Source organism: Oreochromis niloticus, linkage group LG2, assembly GCF_001858045.2.
Source record: "Oreochromis niloticus isolate F11D_XX linkage group LG2, O_niloticus_UMD_NMBU, whole genome shotgun sequence".
In the NCBI taxonomy this organism is placed as follows: domain Eukaryota; kingdom Metazoa; phylum Chordata; class Actinopteri; order Cichliformes; family Cichlidae; genus Oreochromis; species Oreochromis niloticus.
This window is the reverse complement of record NC_031966.2, coordinates 16,864,732-16,873,123: the sequence shown is the minus strand read 5'-3', so window position 1 is coordinate 16,873,123 and position 8,392 is coordinate 16,864,732.

Sequence of the window (8,392 nt, the reverse complement as noted above, 5' to 3'; positions counted from 1 at the left end):
ACACTTTTGCTGTAAATTCATTTACACTCTATAGATTTTTTTCTGTTGAATTTAAAATAACAAAACTGTTTTTACCGCTAAATGAATTTTTCGTGGGTTGGAAACTCTCCCAACACATTTAAACTGACTTGGCTGAAATTTCAAGGTTTACAGTTTAAATTAAAATAATTATTTGAATCACAACATAATTCAGATTTCATTGTTGCCCCACAGAACTGGTCCACAGCGTCACCTAATGCAGAAGGTGTAAACAAAAAAGGTCAATCAAGTTGGCTGTAAAAAACACACACAAAAACCTCCCAAACAAACAAAAAGCTCTGTGTTACAGCTGTTTGTAACAGAGGATATCCTTCAAGGCAAAAAAAAATAAAAAATACTCACATAAACTGACACTGAACAAGGGACTGCATCTGAAAAGAATTTGCAATCTGATATAAGAAAGAGCGAACACAATAAGGGATAAACAAGCTGTGCAGAACAGGAAATAGAGCTAATCTTTTAATCTATTTTTCTAAAGGAACGCTCTGCCCTTTAGGCTTCATATTGCGAAGAGCTTTCTTATTATTACTGCAGTGAATCCCTGCACTGATGTATCTGATGTGTGACCAAAAAACAGAAAATTAAACAGGGAATAATGCCAGTGTTGCTGAAGCTTATTCTAATACAAATATGTAATGCTGGGGTATGCTTGTCAAATTTGACAAATTATGTAGCTGGATGTAGAGTAAGGTATGCAGTGTACAGAAACACGGAAGGTGAAGAAGGTGAGGAAGACATCTCTGACTGGAAGTTATGTTTGGGTTTTCTGTCAGAGACAAGAGATTAATGGGAGAAAGGTTTCCTACCAGCATGGTGTATTTTCATGTATACTTGTACATGTGCTTGTTGCCGTTGGTGATGCAGCGCAAATGCAGAGAAAATTGCTTCAGCAGAGAGTTAATAAAACCAATCAAAACCATCTTCAGTCCTTTCCTGCCTCAATGAATACTACTGGGAGAAAACACATAACCTCTGGCACATAAGCTGGGGTCTTCATATCAATTTTCAAATTTCCAAGAGTGAGTAATTTAATCATGTTTCTACACATAGCTTGAGAAAGAAAAAAACACATTACTTTCAAGTTATTCTTCAACATTTATAGAAGCCATGCTGAGAGTGTCTATGCAAAGTGGACAGGGAAAATTAACGGTATATTGTTACCATTTAAAATATGACAAGGCTCACGGTGTAAATAACTAATATCATTCCATTGCGGCATTAGCGATACAGTTCTACAGGTTGTACAAGCACTGCCCAGCCAAATAAATAAAACTCCAATATTTTGTTGAACTGACAGTTTTCTGTATTAAAACTTTGCAGTTGTCCAGAACATTTAATCCAGTTAGCAATACATAGTTCCTGAAGCAGAATGATTTCTGTGGTAGACCAGGTGCTACAGGTATATGGCAGGACACTGTGATTAAATTTATTAGAGGAAATAACAGGGAACAGGGGAGGCTTTGTGGTCACAAAACAGTTGAATTGATTCAGGCAGCAGCTGGAAGGCTTAGACTGCAGCTGGTGAAATAATTTTAACTTCAAGTATACTTTTGGACAGAAGTTTTTTGAATGTTCAGGTCAGTTTCATAACAACCAAGATATGCAATGATAAGGTTGTTTGCTCTCCGGGCTGGGCCGACGTGAGGTGGGGTTCTTCTACAGAGACAATGTCATTTATATACACTCAACAGCCACAGGGAATGGGAGAAAAAAGGTAATTTAAGTGACTTTAAACATGGCAACGCTGCTGTTAGAGCATGGTGATATACATTTGAAAATTTGCAATAACGATATAACTGACGATATAATTGACACTAGACAAAATACTTTTCAACTCCACAACTTTATTAGTGCAAAAGAAAAAAGTGGTGGTGCGGGTTCGTAGCTTAGCATACTGTCATACTGAAACATTTGACAGATTTTCGAGCGCCGTGTACCACATAAAATCGTTTTGAGGTCAGTAAACACAACCAGAATTCATACATAAGGCACACGGGATTATAAGGGGCACTGTCGATTTTCAGAAAAATCAAAGGATTGATTTTAAGCGCGCCGTATTTTCCCAAAAACACGGTAATAACGACGGCCCGCTAGCATGCTCTACCAAAAATGTGCTTTGGTGTGTATCTGACGGACGAAAGCTAAAGCAGTTCCACACCACTGAAGCTGCACCTTTACAAACCAATTCTGGTTCATCCGTTTCATTCAGCGATCCGCTTTCGCCCTTCTCATTCTGCGTCGCCGCCATGCTTTTTCCGCCATGTGCGTATGAAAACAAAAGCACTGCGCATGCGCGTTTTACCCATATTCTATCGCGATATTTCATTTTCTTATCGTTGCCCAACATTATACCGGTATCACCGTGAACGGTATGATATGGCGCAGCCCTAGCTGTTGTTACAAGATGGACTGGTCTGAATATTTCTGAACCAGAGTTTTCTCATGGAACCATCTCTACAGTTCACTCAGAATTGGCCTAAAAAGAGAAAATATCCACCAGTTCTCCATGTTGCTGATATCAGAGGTCAAAGGAGAATGGGCAGACTGGTTCAAGCTAATAGCAAGGCAACAATAACTCAATTAACCTTGTGTTAAAGCCTAAGCATGCAGAAGAGTATCTCTGAAAGTGCAACGTGTCACTTTCTTGAACATTATACTTAAATGGCCTACAGAGCCACTGGATCTAAAATAGAGCACCTTCGGGGTTGGGCAATTCATATCATGGATGTGCAACAAATATATCTGCAGCAACTGTGTAATACTGTCATGTCAAAATGGACCAAAATCTCTGACAAATGTTTCCAGAACCTTGTTAAAATCAGTGTCACAGAAAATTAAGGCTGTTCTAAAGGGGGTCCAACCAAGTACTAGCAAGATGCACCTAATAAATTGGCTGTAATTGCATGTGGAAAATGTATCTTGTCCAGCATGTGTCTTAAAAGAGGAGCAGATGTTATTATTAATATCTAACCAATGAAGGTAAATTCCTCCATTTTAACACTGCCCATTTCTCAACCACAAAAATTAATAACGCCTACCCACGCAATTCAGAGTTCAGACTGTCTTAGAATTTCAAGCCTTTGTTTATGAATGTAGTAAAAATCTGATTTGGGGCATTTATTAATATATTATCCATGGAGTTGAGATCAAAATCTGTAAATTAGCTTTGTTCTGCTTTTAGTCAGACTAAGGTCAAAGTGAATTAAATCTTTTCAGGAAAGTTAATACAAAAAAAAAGTATAGAACAAGAATCCTATTGAAGTCAAAAGCCTATTTAGCGATCAGTGTTGGTCAAGTTACTTGAAAAAAGTAATCAGTTACTAATTACTGATTACTTCCCCCAAAAAGTAATCCCGTTACTTTACTGATTACTTATTTTCAAAAGTAATCAATTACTTAGTTACTTAGTTACTTTTTAAAAACACGATTTACAACCTGAATAGGTGATAAAGCGATAGATCTTTCAGCCCAATTCTACTTTTTCTGCATAATTCATCATACAAAATGTAATCAAATGGAAAAGTCTCTTTTTAAAACTTGTTTTATTAGTTTTAATCTTTTAACTTTATGCATCAAGCAAAAATTAAATTATATGCAACATTCTCTGACTGGAAGAAATTTGTTTAACATTTAAACCTATTTTCTGCACATTCCAGCACATAAAATAAAAATTTTTTTATGTTTACACTCACTCTTTCAAATAGATGCAAGTAAAACACAGCAGAAAATAAATAAAATCAAAGACTAGCGGTCCTGTTGCTCTATTTTCACCTGTAAAGCAGGAGTGGGGTAGGCGGAGGAGGTTTACCCTGGTGCAGGTGTGCCGCAGCGGTCAGTGGAAGAATCCGCGAGTTTCTCTGTGAATTTCACATTACGTCGTAGTACACTCGGTGCTTGCTTGGAAGTTTAGGGGTTTTTTTCGCTGTAAAAAGAAGTTTTCTTCCCACGCACAACGGACACTAATGTTTTTGTCACTTTTTATGGAATCAAACTCAAAATAAGGTCAGTACTTCCACGCTTTAAACGCTGCATGCTACACTCTGTCCCGCACTCGATATATTATGATCTGCAGACAGCTGTTGTCACGAACGTCGCACTCGCTTACGTCACTGTCATGAGACGTTCTCGCAAAAAATCACGGTTTTAGTAACGCAGCGTTCCTACGTGAAAGTAACGGTAATCTAATTACCGTTTTTGCAATAGTAATCCCTTACATTACTCGTTACTTGAAAAAAGTAATCAGATTACAGTAACGCGTTACTGCCCATCTCTGTTAGCGATAAAAGGCACTTTTGGCATTTTTTTCAAAAGGGACTGTGTTTCACTCCCTGCATGGGAACATATTTCTTAAAGACTTCCATACTCTACACTTGGCTCAGACATGTAAAAAGGAACAAAATGATTCTTTGTCTCAAGAGAGTTTCTTTATATTTCTCCTGTTTTCGAGATTAAAAAGAAATAATTGTGCAGTAGCGTTACGGAAAATGTGATACTATTGCTTAATGCCTCTGTTTGATATTTAAAAAACAAAACAAAACATGGCAACAGGTAACAAATGAAGTTCCAGTACAAAGTCTATAGACTTGAATTGACAGATGTTTCCGTTTTGTAGTCATTAATCAGAAGTTACTGAAAATGTCAATATTTCTGTTAAATCCTTGTGATAGGTCATTGTATGCTTTCCTATCGTATAAATGTGAAGGTATTTTCCAAGCAGCAATCTTAAAGGAGAAGAACAACTGCCTGGGCTGCCAGCTGGACACCTACAGGGATGAAGTGCAGCGGCGCAAACAGGAATAAGATAATAATACCTAATCAGTCAGGAGTGGAGAGAAGAGCACTCACAACAGCTTAGCTTCCTACAGCTGACTCTGAAAGGTATGCAGAAACATTATTTGTAGCACATGAATATCATACATCAGGCTAAATGTTTTTGAGGAGGAGGAAAGACATCACCTCAAACTGATGCATTTTATTATTTTTGTTTAGACAACAACAATAATGAGATGAGCTCATAGTTAAGATAAACTATAAAGGAACAAACAAGAATAACTTTTGTCAGCGAACTTTTTTCATAGCAGCCAGTTTGACATGCCAGAGCAGGAGAACAGTTGTTGCTAATCAGATTAATTAAGGCTCATTAGCACCTAGGTTTACCCAAATCAATTCAAAATGCCCTGTGTGAAAAAGGCTCTAATAATTTAGCTTCCTACCAGAGTATTTATGCCATTACCTCTGCACTACAGCTGCTACAGAAGGGGTGCCAAACGTACGGCACACGGGCCAAAACCAGCCCGCCAGCGGATTCAATCCGGCCCGCTGGATGAATTTTCAAAGTAAAAAAAAAAATAAATAAATAAATCATAAACGACAAGAGCAAAATTCGTAATAAAATGCAGTCCCTAAATCGTCCGCAAGGTTGTTAGTCAGAAGGGAGGGGCGCACTGTGTTAGTGAAGGGGAGGAGTGCACAGGTTTAATTAGAGTAAAAGAAGCAGCAACTCTGCCACTCAGTCTGAACAACAGATTGTAGCAATGCGGCTTCTGCTAATTATGGTGTAGGCTACCTTTTCTCTACTCACCTTGACACCCTTATTAACCAAAATGTCTTTCTCAAAAAGGAGAAAAGTGGATACCGAGTGTAGGGTTTTCCAAGAGAAATGGACCGCTTCCCATTTATTCACAGAGATAAATGGGAAACCTGTGTGCTTGGTGTGTAATCAACAAGTGTCTGTGCTCAAGGAATATAATATTCGGCGGCATTACGAGACTCATCGTGGTGGAAAATACGACATTTTGCAAGGACGACTGAGGAGAGAGAAGATAAATGAATTGCTGGCGGGTCTGAGGAAAGAGCAGTCAATTTTCACCCGGAGCCAAGAGGTCAGTGAAGCAGCAGTAAAAGCCACCTATGTAATTGTTAACGAAATAGCATTAGCAAAGCCGTATTCTGACAGTTCGTTAAAAGACGCATGATGAAAGCTGCAGAACTCATGTGTCCTGAGAAAAGATAAGCAACTGCCAACATTAGTCTGATGAGAAATACTATGGCAGAGAGGATATCGGAACTATCGGCTGATTTAGACAGCCAGTTGAAACACAAAGTCAAGTCATTTCTTGCATTTTCTGTTTTAATTGATCATATTTACTCGTGGAGTTGATGAGACATGACTGCCTTCTCAGTGACAATCACGTTACTAATATCCTGCCATACCACACTGAAGTAAGATGGTTAAGCAGAGGTGCTGTTCTGAGGCATTTCTTCGATCTACGTGAGGAAATCGGGCAATTCATGGAGAAAAGAAAAGGAAATCCAGTAATGGAATTACAGGAATGGCTGCAGGATCTTGCATTTCTGGTGCATATTACAGAGCACTTGAATATTCTGAACAAAATGTTGCAAGGCCGCAAAAAAGTTGTCCCACAGTTTTATGACAGCATATGTGCATTCAAACTGAAGCTGACTTTATGGGAGACACAGCTGTCAAGTGGTGACCCTGCACATTTTCCTTGCCTAAGAGAGGTATGCGCAACAGGCATTAATTACATGAAACAGTATAAAGACAATATTGCAGGATTGCTGTGTGAGTTTGAGAAACAGTTTCAGATCTTTGGTGAAATCGAGACAGAATTTGCAGTTTTTTGCTCACCCTTCACACTCAAAGCTTCTGATGTGCCCATCGACATCCAACTAGAGCTAATTGATTTGCAATGTGATGCAGATTTGAAGGACACGTTTGCCTCAGTAGGTTTGGACAGATTTTATCAATATCTGTTTTTGTGCATGTTTGAGACAACCTACCTTTGTGAACAAGTTTTCTCAATAAAACAAAACTGCTCTCAAGGCTCACACATAAGCACTTACACGACATTCTGACACTGGCTGCTAGTCAGGACATGACACCTGATATTGATGCACTTGTGCAGACCAAAAGATGCCAAGTTTCAGGAGCAAAAACAAAGTATTCCAGAAATGACCAACTCCAACTTTAAAATGTTGCTTCAGACACCAATTACACTTAAAGAACACAGCTCTGTGAAAATGAATTCTTTTTTTTTCTTTTGTTCTTTTTTTTTTTTTTTTTTTTTGCCTGTCCCGTTTGGTTCTTTTGCCATCAGAATTATTGTCTAAAGGCGACGAGAGATGCCCAACGGATTTACTTTACCAAATGGACCATCCCAGCCTTGCCGTAATGGTCCATCTGATTCACCTTTTATTGTTTATTTTATTTTCACTTGCTGAATACGGGACAGACTTGACTGGTGGAAAGAAAGGGGAGAAAGAAAGAGGGAAAGAAAAAAAAAAACCTGAGAAGAGGGACGGGGAAAAAGGGCAAAAAACAAAAACCAACAGAATAAGCAGACAAAAAAATACATATCGATCACCTGGATCACCTGTTGAGAAAGAAAAAAGAAAGCAAGCAGAAGAAGACGAGAGTAATAAACAAGATCACAATGATATATGGGAATATGACAGTAAATACTAAATATTAAACATTATTGTGCAGCACGTGAGATCGACAGCGCACAGTGTGCTTTGAGGTAGGAGCCCAAAAGGGTGTAGTTTGTGTGTGTGATCACCCGTGTGTACACCTGTGAGCATGAACGCGCTTGTTTTTAAAAGGTTCCTTCATGTAATGATCTGCTAGAGGGTGTGGGGGGCCACTGCCCCGACCTCCAGGGCATGAAGCAGGTATGGAGGAGATCAAAACTCCAGACATCCAGAGGCCCCCAGAACACAAGAGACCAAGGAAGACCAACAGAGGGGCAGCCGCGCCACTATCCCATTTTCACTATTCATGTGAAAATGAATTCTTGCTGTATAATCAATTTAAAAAAATTTCAATTTAATGCAAGTCAACAGCTTTTCTACAAAAGAGTTTTGTTTGGTGGAATCCTATTATTCATACAATGGTATAAATTTTAAAGTACAATACTATATTTTTCAGTTTCAAATAGCTTTTAAAGTTTTGTTTGTATTTGTGCAAACACTTGGCTTAATTTGAGGTTGTTATAAGTTTTGCAAAAAGATATTTAATCAAATATGAAGATTTTCTAATGTACTTCTTTGCATGAAAACAAAGGGAAAAAACATGGACTTATTGTTATTTATAGGTAATTATGCTATAATTGTACTGCTCCGGCCCACTTGATGTATGTGGCCTCTCAACCAAAATGAGTTTGACACCCCTGTGCTACAGTATTTTTTAGTAATCTGTATTTATTTTACTCTTTTTTAAATATATAACTTCGTTATTTATATAGTTCATTTTATTTTTATCTTATGTGGAATTTTGGTTTTCTACGTGCACTATTGATGGGGATCTGAGCCTAAGAATTTCAGTGCCAGGAGT